General features: G+C 54.3%; 1 protein-coding gene across 1 annotated transcript in view; it reads left to right on the top strand.

Moving 5' to 3' along the window:
- Positions 1 to 9,676, top strand: part of Kiaa1671 (KIAA1671 ortholog) — a 139,857-nt gene that overhangs the window by 81,375 nt on the left and 48,806 nt on the right. The gene's annotated exons all lie outside the window — the stretch shown is intronic.

Raw genomic sequence — 9,676 nt, 5'->3', positions numbered from 1 at the left:
TTCTTATCGGGGAGGGACATGGTTCTCTCTGGTCTCCAGGTCATTTCCTGTCAGGAAAATGGGCTTTTGGGGGCTTCCGAAGTCCTGGAAAGGAATGATATTTTAGTACACGGGGAGCAGCGTCCTGGCCTTTCTTGTGCATCCTCATCGGCGGTCCTGAGCCATCACCACTTCCAGACAGGTGCTTTCTTCACAGTGAAGACACCCCGGGCGGTCATGTGGCCAAGCAAGGTTTCTTCTGAGCGCCTGTTGCCAGGAAAGGGCCGAACATGTCATTCCAGTGTTACTGTGTGTAAAGTCAGAGGGAGACAAATTGTACTTGAAGATTTCAGTTACCATGGCTATTGGGACATGGCGAGCCATGTTCTCAGCCTTAGGCCTTCAGATGGCATGTCTTGGTCACAGGATGTGGCATTTAGATACCTTTTCTGATAGGGGGTTGAGAAGAGATGCTGGCCACCAGTCTCTGGGGCTTCAGTGTCGCTGACTGAAGGGTGTCCCTGTCTGTCCCTAGCACTATCCGGTGGCGCTGTGCTACCCCACCCTTCATTTGTCTGTCTGCTCAAGTAATTTTTAAATTAAATTTGATCACTTACTGTGTGTGTGTGTGTGTGTGTGTGTGTGTGTATGAGTGTGTGTGTGTCTGTGCCGTGGTGTGCATGTGGAGGTCAAGAGAGAAACTGTAGGAATTAGGGTCAGTTCTCTTGTTTTACTCTGGGGGTCCCAGGGATTGAACTCAGGTTGTCAGGCTTGGTAGCAAACACCTCTACTCTCTGAGCCATCTCGCCAGCCCCGCTACCTTTAGTGGCAAGTGTGACCCATTCTCTGCCCTCCCCAGTTTGGCATAGAAAGATGGTGTGAATGAGGAGGAAACAGCAGTTCCTGCACTGGTCTGTGTGTGGAGACGGCAGAACAGGGTGGAGGGGAGGCTGCGTAGCTAGAAAGGCTTCTTAGGCAGAGAGCTGAACTTGAACCCGTGGGAATCTGGGAAGAATTTGGGCATGTAAAGGTCCTGGGGTGGGAACAACTCAGGGCGGTTGAGTAAGTGGCACCGTTCACTGCATCCAGTCGTAAGTGGCACTGTTCACTGCATCCAGTCGTAAGTGGCACTGTTCACTGCATCCAGTCTTAAGTGGCACTGTTCACTGCATCCAGTCGTAAGTGGCACCGTTCACACATCTTAACTGCAAGCCAAGCCTTCCCCAGGCCTGATCAGAACTCTGCGAATCGATGGCTGTTTTCCTCCCATGCCCAGATTCATAGGTCAAAGTCCTCCTGCTGTCATTTTGTCAGAGGTTGAACATTAAGTGACCTCGTGACTCTCAGCTAAACCATGAGGATGCCGCCACTTCAGTAAATCACCTGGTAAGAACGTGTTGGCCAGATATGGCCTGTGAACTAAGGATGAGTTTTACATCTTTAAACGGCTGTGGAAAGCTACATGTGACTTACAAGCCCAAAATAGTCTCCATCTGGCACTTTCCAGAGATAATCTTAAGTCCCGCATCAGTGGATCAACCTGGGCTCTTCCAGGCTCCCTATTTCCTCACAACAGCACGGCCCCCAAATGGCTGCCAAGGTTCTAGCCATCATAGGAAGATTTGGTGCACCGTGAGGGCTGTGCCTGGAGGGAGGCTTTTCCCCCATTGCCTGCCTGTCAGGCTGCTCAAGCGCCCCTGGCCAGGACCCGGGAGCCAGAGGGCTATGGCAGATTAAAACAATTGCCAGAAAGCGTGCTTTGGGAATTCTGGGGGACTGCCAGGGTGGCCTCCTGGATGACAGTGGGAGTCAGAGCCGGCAGGGGTGGGGTGTGACAACAGATCCGATGACCCCTCCCTTCCGTTCTCACCCCAGGCTTCATTGCTTCTTTCAGTCCACAAACACTGCACATCCCACCTGCTAGTATGCCCTCAGCGAGGCAGGGTGCGGCAAGTGAAGGCATGTCCTGGGGTTGCGAAGCCTGGGGTCAAATTCTCTGATTAGGTGGGTTGGGAATCTCAGACTTGGGAGCAAGATGGTTGCGAGTCTGTGGGGAGTTGCAGTGAATAGGGGGCTGAGGGTCCCAGTAGTGGGGGAATTGAAAGTTCACTTTGCTCCAAGGTATGGGGGGGTTCTGGAAGGGCTTGTATTTTGGCTGCTAGGATTCTACTAGAATGTGATAGGCTATGGCCCAGTGCGGCTTCTGGAATAGCGTGTGTGTGTGTGTGTGTGTGTGTGTGTGTGTGTGTGTGTGTGTGTGTTGGGGAGAGGGTGGCTCAGAGGAGTGGAGCACTACAGAAACCTGGCATAAGAGAACGTCCTCAGCAGCTATGAGGAGGCAAGGCTTTCCTGCTGGCTATGAGAAGAGCGGCAAGGCCAGGGGAGACATGATAAAATGTTGGGGTTGGGTACCGGGCACCAGAGTGGCCATTACCTCCTTGTCAATTGAGCTGTGGCTACTAAGGTTGGGCAGAGCCCAGGTCTCATACTCAGATTGCCGCCAAATGGGCATCCTCCAGCCTCCACTCCCTGCTCGTTTTCTCATCTGTGTGGTTCACACAAGTGTTTTTCTCACATAAGGTGAGAGGTCATTTTTATTCTCTTTACTGAGCACAAGCACACAGAGAAGGCAGGCCACTTATCCCAGGCCACGCAGCAAAGAGCTACCACCGGAGGGCCAGTGGTAGTTCTGCGAGCCAGGCAGGGCACTCGGTTTGAGGATCTCTTGAGGCAGAGCCAGGTCTGTACAGATCCAGATAATGGGGTAGAAGAGGGTGTGCCCTGGGGTCCAGCCATTTCTCTTCGCATTACAGCATGAGGGTCCTGTGGCTGCAGGCACCCACAAAAAGCTGGTGTGGTTTCCTCACTATTTCCTGATTCCACTGGGCACCCTCTGTCTGCCCCCTGGGGCTGTGCTGTGATTTCCTGTAACTTGGGCAGAAAACAAAAGTATGGGGCAGGGAAGAGATGCCCCACCCCCCATGGGAGCACAGTGTTCCTTCGTGAACCCTAGTCCCTGCGCCAGCCACCAGCAATGCCAGCGCCCTGCTCTGAAATGGTGGATTGTGATCTCCATTTCCCTGCAAGCCTCCCGGCCTCAGGTGTTGTGTGACAGCGAAGCAGACAGGCAGATCTGCCAGGAAGGCTGGTGAGAACCGGGCTGGTCACACCTACTGCAGTGAGCTGCTGTCACAGCTGCAGCCATGTGAGCTCCTAGTCAGTGGGTTCTGCACCCAGGGTCACCCGGCTGCATCCATCTGTCCAGCTTCTTCTAACCCCATTGCCTTCACTGTGACCCTAAGATCTTAGGGAGCTACTCTGGAGCAGCTCAGCTAAGTGTGGCAAACTCACAGCTCAGAAATCAGTACCATCCCCAGGGGCCAGGTGTCTCCCCCAGTCCTGCCTGTGCGTCCTTCTTCACTGACTTAAAACCCAGACATCCTGTTGCGGGTGGACAGAAGGCTGGTGTGCAGCTCACGGAGGACAGGAGTTGGTGCGGCTCAGGGTGCAGGGCAGGTGGGCTGTGTTTAAAGCCCTCATCTGTGCTGGGCTCCCCACAGCAAGGCCACACCCCAGCAATCCAGAGAGGGGAAATGCTGCTTCCCACCCGAGCCTGATGGTGCACGCCTCTGCTTGTTTCTCGAAAGCTCTCCTTTCTGGGTGATCTCCTCCCTCGCTCAAGTTAATTAACAGCGTGCCTCCGAAATGACGGCTGGAGAACGTGAATAAATCAACACGAGGAAGTGGCCACGTGCTCAGCTTGGTTATAAATAACTTGGGTGGACTTGAAGGTGGAGGCCAAGATGCTGCAGTTCCCCCTTATCAGAATTCTTTTCCTGTTGCTATGGAAACTGGCCTAGGGATGCTGGGGGCTCTGTGTTTTGGCCCAGTCCTCAGTTGTTCCTGTTTACATGGTTGGCATGGGGGAGGGTCTGTGAGGGTCCTGGGTGAGCCAGATGCAGCCCAACTGAACTCAGCAACTAGTCGGTAAACTGAGTCATGGTTTAAGGGAGGCTTCTCAGAGGAGGGGTGTCTAGAGAGCACATGCTGATCTTGGACCAGGAGTGAAAGGGGTGGAAGGATGCCCCAGGCAGAGGGAACAGCATGACAGACATATGGAGGAGAAAGGGCATGGACTGTGTGGTGTGTCCCAAGATGGAGGCTTGTCCCGTGTGTCCACAGCAAGGAGGAGATGGTGAGTGAGAGGAGTCATAGGTCATCAAAGTCGGGCCACAGGCACCTGCCACATGGAGAAGTCATCCAATGCATTGTCCATGGGCCCAGGACAGCTGTGCCCATGGGCCTGTCTCTGAGATGGTGTCTAGGGTCTCGGGAGGTCTTTGAACAAGATGAGCTGAGACTAGACTAGTGACAATCTCTTGGGAACCCCCACCTCCGGGAGGGCTTGCTATGTGTTAGGCCAAACCCTCTGGGTTTGCTTAGCCCCATCGCATTAGCCCAGGCTGGCCTCAAACTCCCCATGTAACCAAGGTTGACTCTGAAGTCCTGATCCTCTTGCCTCCACTCCCTGAGTGTTGGGGTCCAAGGCTGGTTCCCCTCTCCTCCGTTGCTGTTTTATGTGGTGCTGACTTATATTGGCAAGGATCCTCCAGAGCAAGTCACACATCCTCACAGCCTCTCCTGAGGGAACAGGGACTGAGCATAAGTGAGCTGGCCTGGAGGAGACCCCGAGTTATGGGTTAGGCCTACACAGAGCTTCATCCGAGAGGAGGGAAACTGAGTCTTCCCCAGCCTCATGCACCTTCCTTGGGTGGACCTGGGGATTCGTCTCTAGGCTGTTAGCTGGACAGGAGTGGGGGTGGGTGGGTTGGGAGATGGGGTGGGCAGTGTGACCATTGACAGCTCCTGACTGGCTTCACAGGGAGCCAGTGACCACAGTCATGAAAAGGACTTGGGGACAGAAGGACCCTTTGGAAAGTCTAATAAGATGTGTGACTTCTGCCTTCTGCCCTGAAAGGGAAAGGCAGTGGAGGTGTGAGAACCAGAGGGGCCTGGAATTGTGCCCCAAGTCCCACTCACCGGAGCTCTCTCTCCTCGCCTCACTGCCCTGCTTGGCTGGGAAAGACTCACCCACCCACTCAGCACCTTTGCTCTGAGGGTTAACTGAGGTGAGAGGCAGCTCCCAGCCCATGAACAGCTTTCTTATCAGCACCGTAATAGTCCATTTCCTTAGCCTGGGTAAGGAGAGGTAAGTGAGACCTCCTGGATAGACAGACTGAGACAGAGCAAGTCTAGGAGGGAGAAGAGAAGGCGGCTTTAACTCTAGGAAGGGATGGATGGATGTAGTGTGTGAGCCTCCCAGAGTCAAGACTGAAATATGGCCGCACTTGCTGGCCAGTTCCCATTCAGTACTGGAAGCACTCCTATTCATCCATCTGAACCCCTCCCGGATTTCCCTCCCCCTCACTGTAGCCTTTCCTCTTCGCTCAGCCGTATGCTTCTCGTTGGGCTCCGCATCTCTATTTCTGTCCCTAGTTCTGCATCAGCTCCTGGCTCTTGGGTCACGGGCACATTTGCTGTTCCTTTTGGCATTTTCTTCCATTAAACCAGGAAATCTTGAGGGTGAATGCTTGAGCCAGATTTGGGAAGGAGGCTTGAGGTGGCCTATGGAGGCCCCTTTTCCTTGACTACGTCAGATTCAGAGAGACAGGTTGAGCTGCTCGATGTCTGCTCAATGTATGTGGAATAACTAACTGTTCAGGGAGTGTTTGTTGAATGAATGAATGAATGGCAATGAAAGGTCCCTTCTTGAGACCTGTGGGCTCTCTGTCCCACCTCCCACTGTGGTTGGCACCCTCAGTCCCTTCTGGGTCCGCACAGCTCCCTGTTCTGCAGATTCCTTGTGCAAGGAAGGTTTGCTTTCAGGATGCTTGTGGTGTCCCCAGAGTTTCCTGGAGAGAATAGCATTTGCAGAAGCAGCCCTCTGGGGGCATGCCTGTGCTGCCCCAGATTCAGGAGTGACGCTTTTTATAGCCGCGCTCCTGGAGCACGTGGTGCCACTGGAAGCCAGAGAGAGCAGCAGGCATCTGGCTCCCCACTGTCTTCTGCTTCTGTCTCTGAAGGAGGCTGGATGCTGGGGTCTGCTGTGTTCCCTGTGCCATGTGGCAAACACTGGGCTTGCCACTTCTCCTTGCCCTGCACTGTCCATCTGTGAGGTGTGACAGCGAGGCAACATGGTGGTGTGTATGATGATGTAATGACTTAACACCGCGGTGTCGCACGGTGTTGTGTTACAGTGGTACCGTTACCCTCTGGTGGCTTGATACGTGGTACGGGACAGGGTGCTCTGGTATTTGGGCCATGGCTGGCGCTCAGGGGACAATGATGATGGTGGCAGAGCACTCTTGGCCTGCTGTGTGTATGCAGAAACAGGTAGGGATCTGTATGCTGGTGGCTAACTCTCCGGTGAAGCGTGGAGGAGGCCGGGCCGTAGACTAGAGCAGGGACAGAAGTGAGGACACAGAGGTATCTGCTGAGACCTGCCCCCAGTGTGGCTAGCTTAGACTGCTTACATACAGGGAGCCTGAGTTTTGAGTTCTCCTCTGGCTGGTCATTGGGGTGAGCCCCTGTGTACAGCTCTGAGTCAGACAGTGTTCTAGGGATGGCATAACCGGGATCATGGGCAGAGGGTCAAGTCCATCCTCTAGAAGTAGGGGCAGGAAGAGAGTCAACCACCACATCCATGACAAGCATATGCTCGGTGGTTTCTTCTGTGAAAGAAATCAGAGAGATTCAGTTACTTGTTCAGGGGCACATGACTAAAACTAGTGGCAGTTCAAAACTTGATTTAGCTAATCCAGTGTGGAGTAAGGCTGGTGAGGCCGGGAACCAACAGAACAAGATAAATGATATTTTAAATGAGCATATTAAAAAAAATCAAAGCAAAATCCCATGAAGAAAGAAAATCAATACAGGAAAAGGTAAGGTCAGTGTGACGGAGCCCTCCTCCACCCTTGGATCTGGACACCCCAGCAGCCTCAACCCCCAGCCCCCAGCCCCAGCCCCCAGCTCATCCACCTCTCTTGGTTGAGCACCCGACTTCTTGTTCCTACTTGAACACTTTGTGACAGCCGGGCGGTGGTGGCACACATCTTTGATCCCAGCACTCAGGAGGCAGAAGCAGGTGGATCTCTGTGAGTTCAAGGCCAGCTTGGTCTACAGAGCGAGTTCCAGGACAGCCAGGGAGGACTCATTTGTAGCATCCAGCTGCTGTGTGTTCTCCTTTAGCTGATATCTTACATGGCGTCCTTCATGAACTGTGGGCAGCCACAATCTGTCCCCTTCTGCCCCTACATATCCCTAGGTACCTGGAGAGGCAAGGGTTTGCTGTGCATTCCTTGTGGAGACCAGATGCAGCAGCCTTTAGGGGTGTGGAGCCAGGCACAGATAGAGGTGGGGACTGGCCTCCTCTGGGATGTTTCCTCATCTACATGCAGGAATGCAGGCTGGGGTGCCATCTTACCTGCTGGACACATAGTCTCACCTCAGTCAGAGGCCCTCCTGCTGTGAGCCAACCTCTTTTCACCCCGCAGTTTGTGCACCAGATCCTGGCTTACCTCAGGACCTTTTGCATGTCTTGTATTCAGGGCTAGGAAACTGAGGGTAGCTCGGATGAGTACCTAAGCTTGTGTCTTCATGAGAGAGATTCTGGTCAGGAAGTTGGCCAGGGTTCTGACTGGGGATGGGTACCTGTCTCCATCCAGTGGCCAGCCATGGTGCTAGAATGGAACCCTGGTCTCTTCCCTGTGGGCTATGACTCCACCTGAGAATCCAACATGTCTGCCACTGGTATGCCCCAGAGCCACCAGGAGAGCCATCCTCACTGTGCTGAGGGAGGGGTACTCCCAGTGTAAGGATAAGCAGGAATCCCCGGGGGTCCCCCGAGAGGCAGCTCTCTGGGCCTCAGTCACCCCTTGAAGAAGAGTTTTGAAGAGTCATCAGGTTTAGGAGATGTAGTGTCAGTCAGTAGCTATGGTAGGTCCCTGTGACCCTCCATAATACCACGTGGCCATGTGCCTGGGCCAGGGGAGGCACACTCAATCTCACTACTGAATGAATGAGAGATGCCGGGCCACAGAGGCTTGGCACGAGGAGCAGGAAGCTGGACAAAGGGGAATGTGGGATTCTAGACCTTCGGTCTGCACACGCCGTCAGAGAGGCCTTTGAGATAAACTTATGTTGGCAAGGCTGGCGTCTAGAGAGCAAATATTTACTCAGGACAGAGCGAGGGATGGCGCGGAGATCACACCAGGCAGTTGAGCTGATGTGATTTCAACCTTGAATTTGGTCTGGCATTTGAAAATATTTTTGAGCCCTCACAGTGGGCCAGGTTTGGGTCAGATCTGCACACAGCGGCGCAGAGGGAGCCATTCCAAGCAAATCTTGACAATCTTCTTGCTGTGTGACCTCCGACAAGTGAATCCATCTTTCGGAGCTGGCATTTCCTCACCTGTAGAAGGGACAGAGAGGGGTGTAGATCCTGCCGGGAAGGTCAGAATCCTACTGCACTGATGCCCCTCCCTGTCCAGTCTTCACCCTCTTCTGTTTTATCACTGCCCCCTCCCCCCAACCATGCTCCATCCCTTAAGGGTTAAACCCTGTGAGCTCATGTGATTCCTTGAACACATGAATCATCCCCGTGACTCCTGTGCCCAGTGTGGGGAAGGGGCAGATGCTATGCCCCCAAGTTGCCATGGTAACCCTGCCTGTACCAAATTGCAGGCACCTCAGACCCAGATCCACCCTTTTGGGGGAACTCAGGGCCAGTCCTCTGCTTCCCTGCCCTCCAGGAGAGGCAGCAGGGGCAGCTGAGGGGATAAGAGGGGAGGGGCTTGTGGAGGGAGTTTTTCCTGGAGCTCAGCAAGTGTAGTCAGAGGCTGGGAGAGGAAGCAGAAGGCTACCAGGAGAGGGAGACAGATCGACAGCCAGCCACAGGTCCTCAGACTCCACCTGAAGCCCCAGAGGCACAAGCCAGATCCAACACCCCTCCACTTCCCTGGGGCAGCCGCACCTCCTACGCACAGGCCCCCACACGCGCGCACACTCATTTGCACACAGCCACACGCCCAGCGGCAGCATTTCTGCACAGTGCCGACTGCGGTGGGTAGGCAGTCTGGCACATGAAGTCCCCGAGGGATAGCGAGCAGGCCAGTTGAGACTTAGAGGGGGGAAAAGAAAACCAAAAACGGGCTGACGCTGGCTCCCAGGCAGCCACCTCCGGAGGCCCCTCCTGCATTCTTGGTTCTCGCGCCCCTCGCCAAGACAGGGCTGATGTCATTCTGGGCTGCCGGGCCAGGGGACCCAGGCCGGGTGGCTGCCTCCCTCCGGAAGTGAGTGTGCTGCCTGCCGGCCATCAGATTCAGCTTCGGGTTAAGTCTGACTTGAGGACTGTAGATCCGCCCGGTTCAGGTGAGAAGAACCTGCCTGGGAAAGGCAGTCTGCGTGGATGGTGGCTCCCAGGTGTGCGTGAGAGGTCTACCTTCGTGGAGGGAAGTGAGTTTGGGGTGCCTGCCCCCTTGCCCTGCTCCTCATAGCCACCTGCTCCTTGAATCCAGCAGCGTTGGCCCTGGAGACTAGAACTGGACGTCCTGATTGGCTGACTTGATGCTCTTGCTGGTGACCCGTTGCTGACCTGTCACTGTCCCCGTTTTTTTTTTTTTTTTTTTTTTTTTTTTTT

The sequence above is a fragment of the Microtus ochrogaster genome, chromosome 2, assembly GCF_000317375.1.
Source record: "Microtus ochrogaster isolate Prairie Vole_2 chromosome 2, MicOch1.0, whole genome shotgun sequence".
Classification (NCBI taxonomy): domain Eukaryota; kingdom Metazoa; phylum Chordata; class Mammalia; order Rodentia; family Cricetidae; genus Microtus; species Microtus ochrogaster.
The sequence above is the reverse complement of the archived record's forward strand: the minus strand, read 5'-3'. Positions and strand labels throughout refer to the sequence as shown.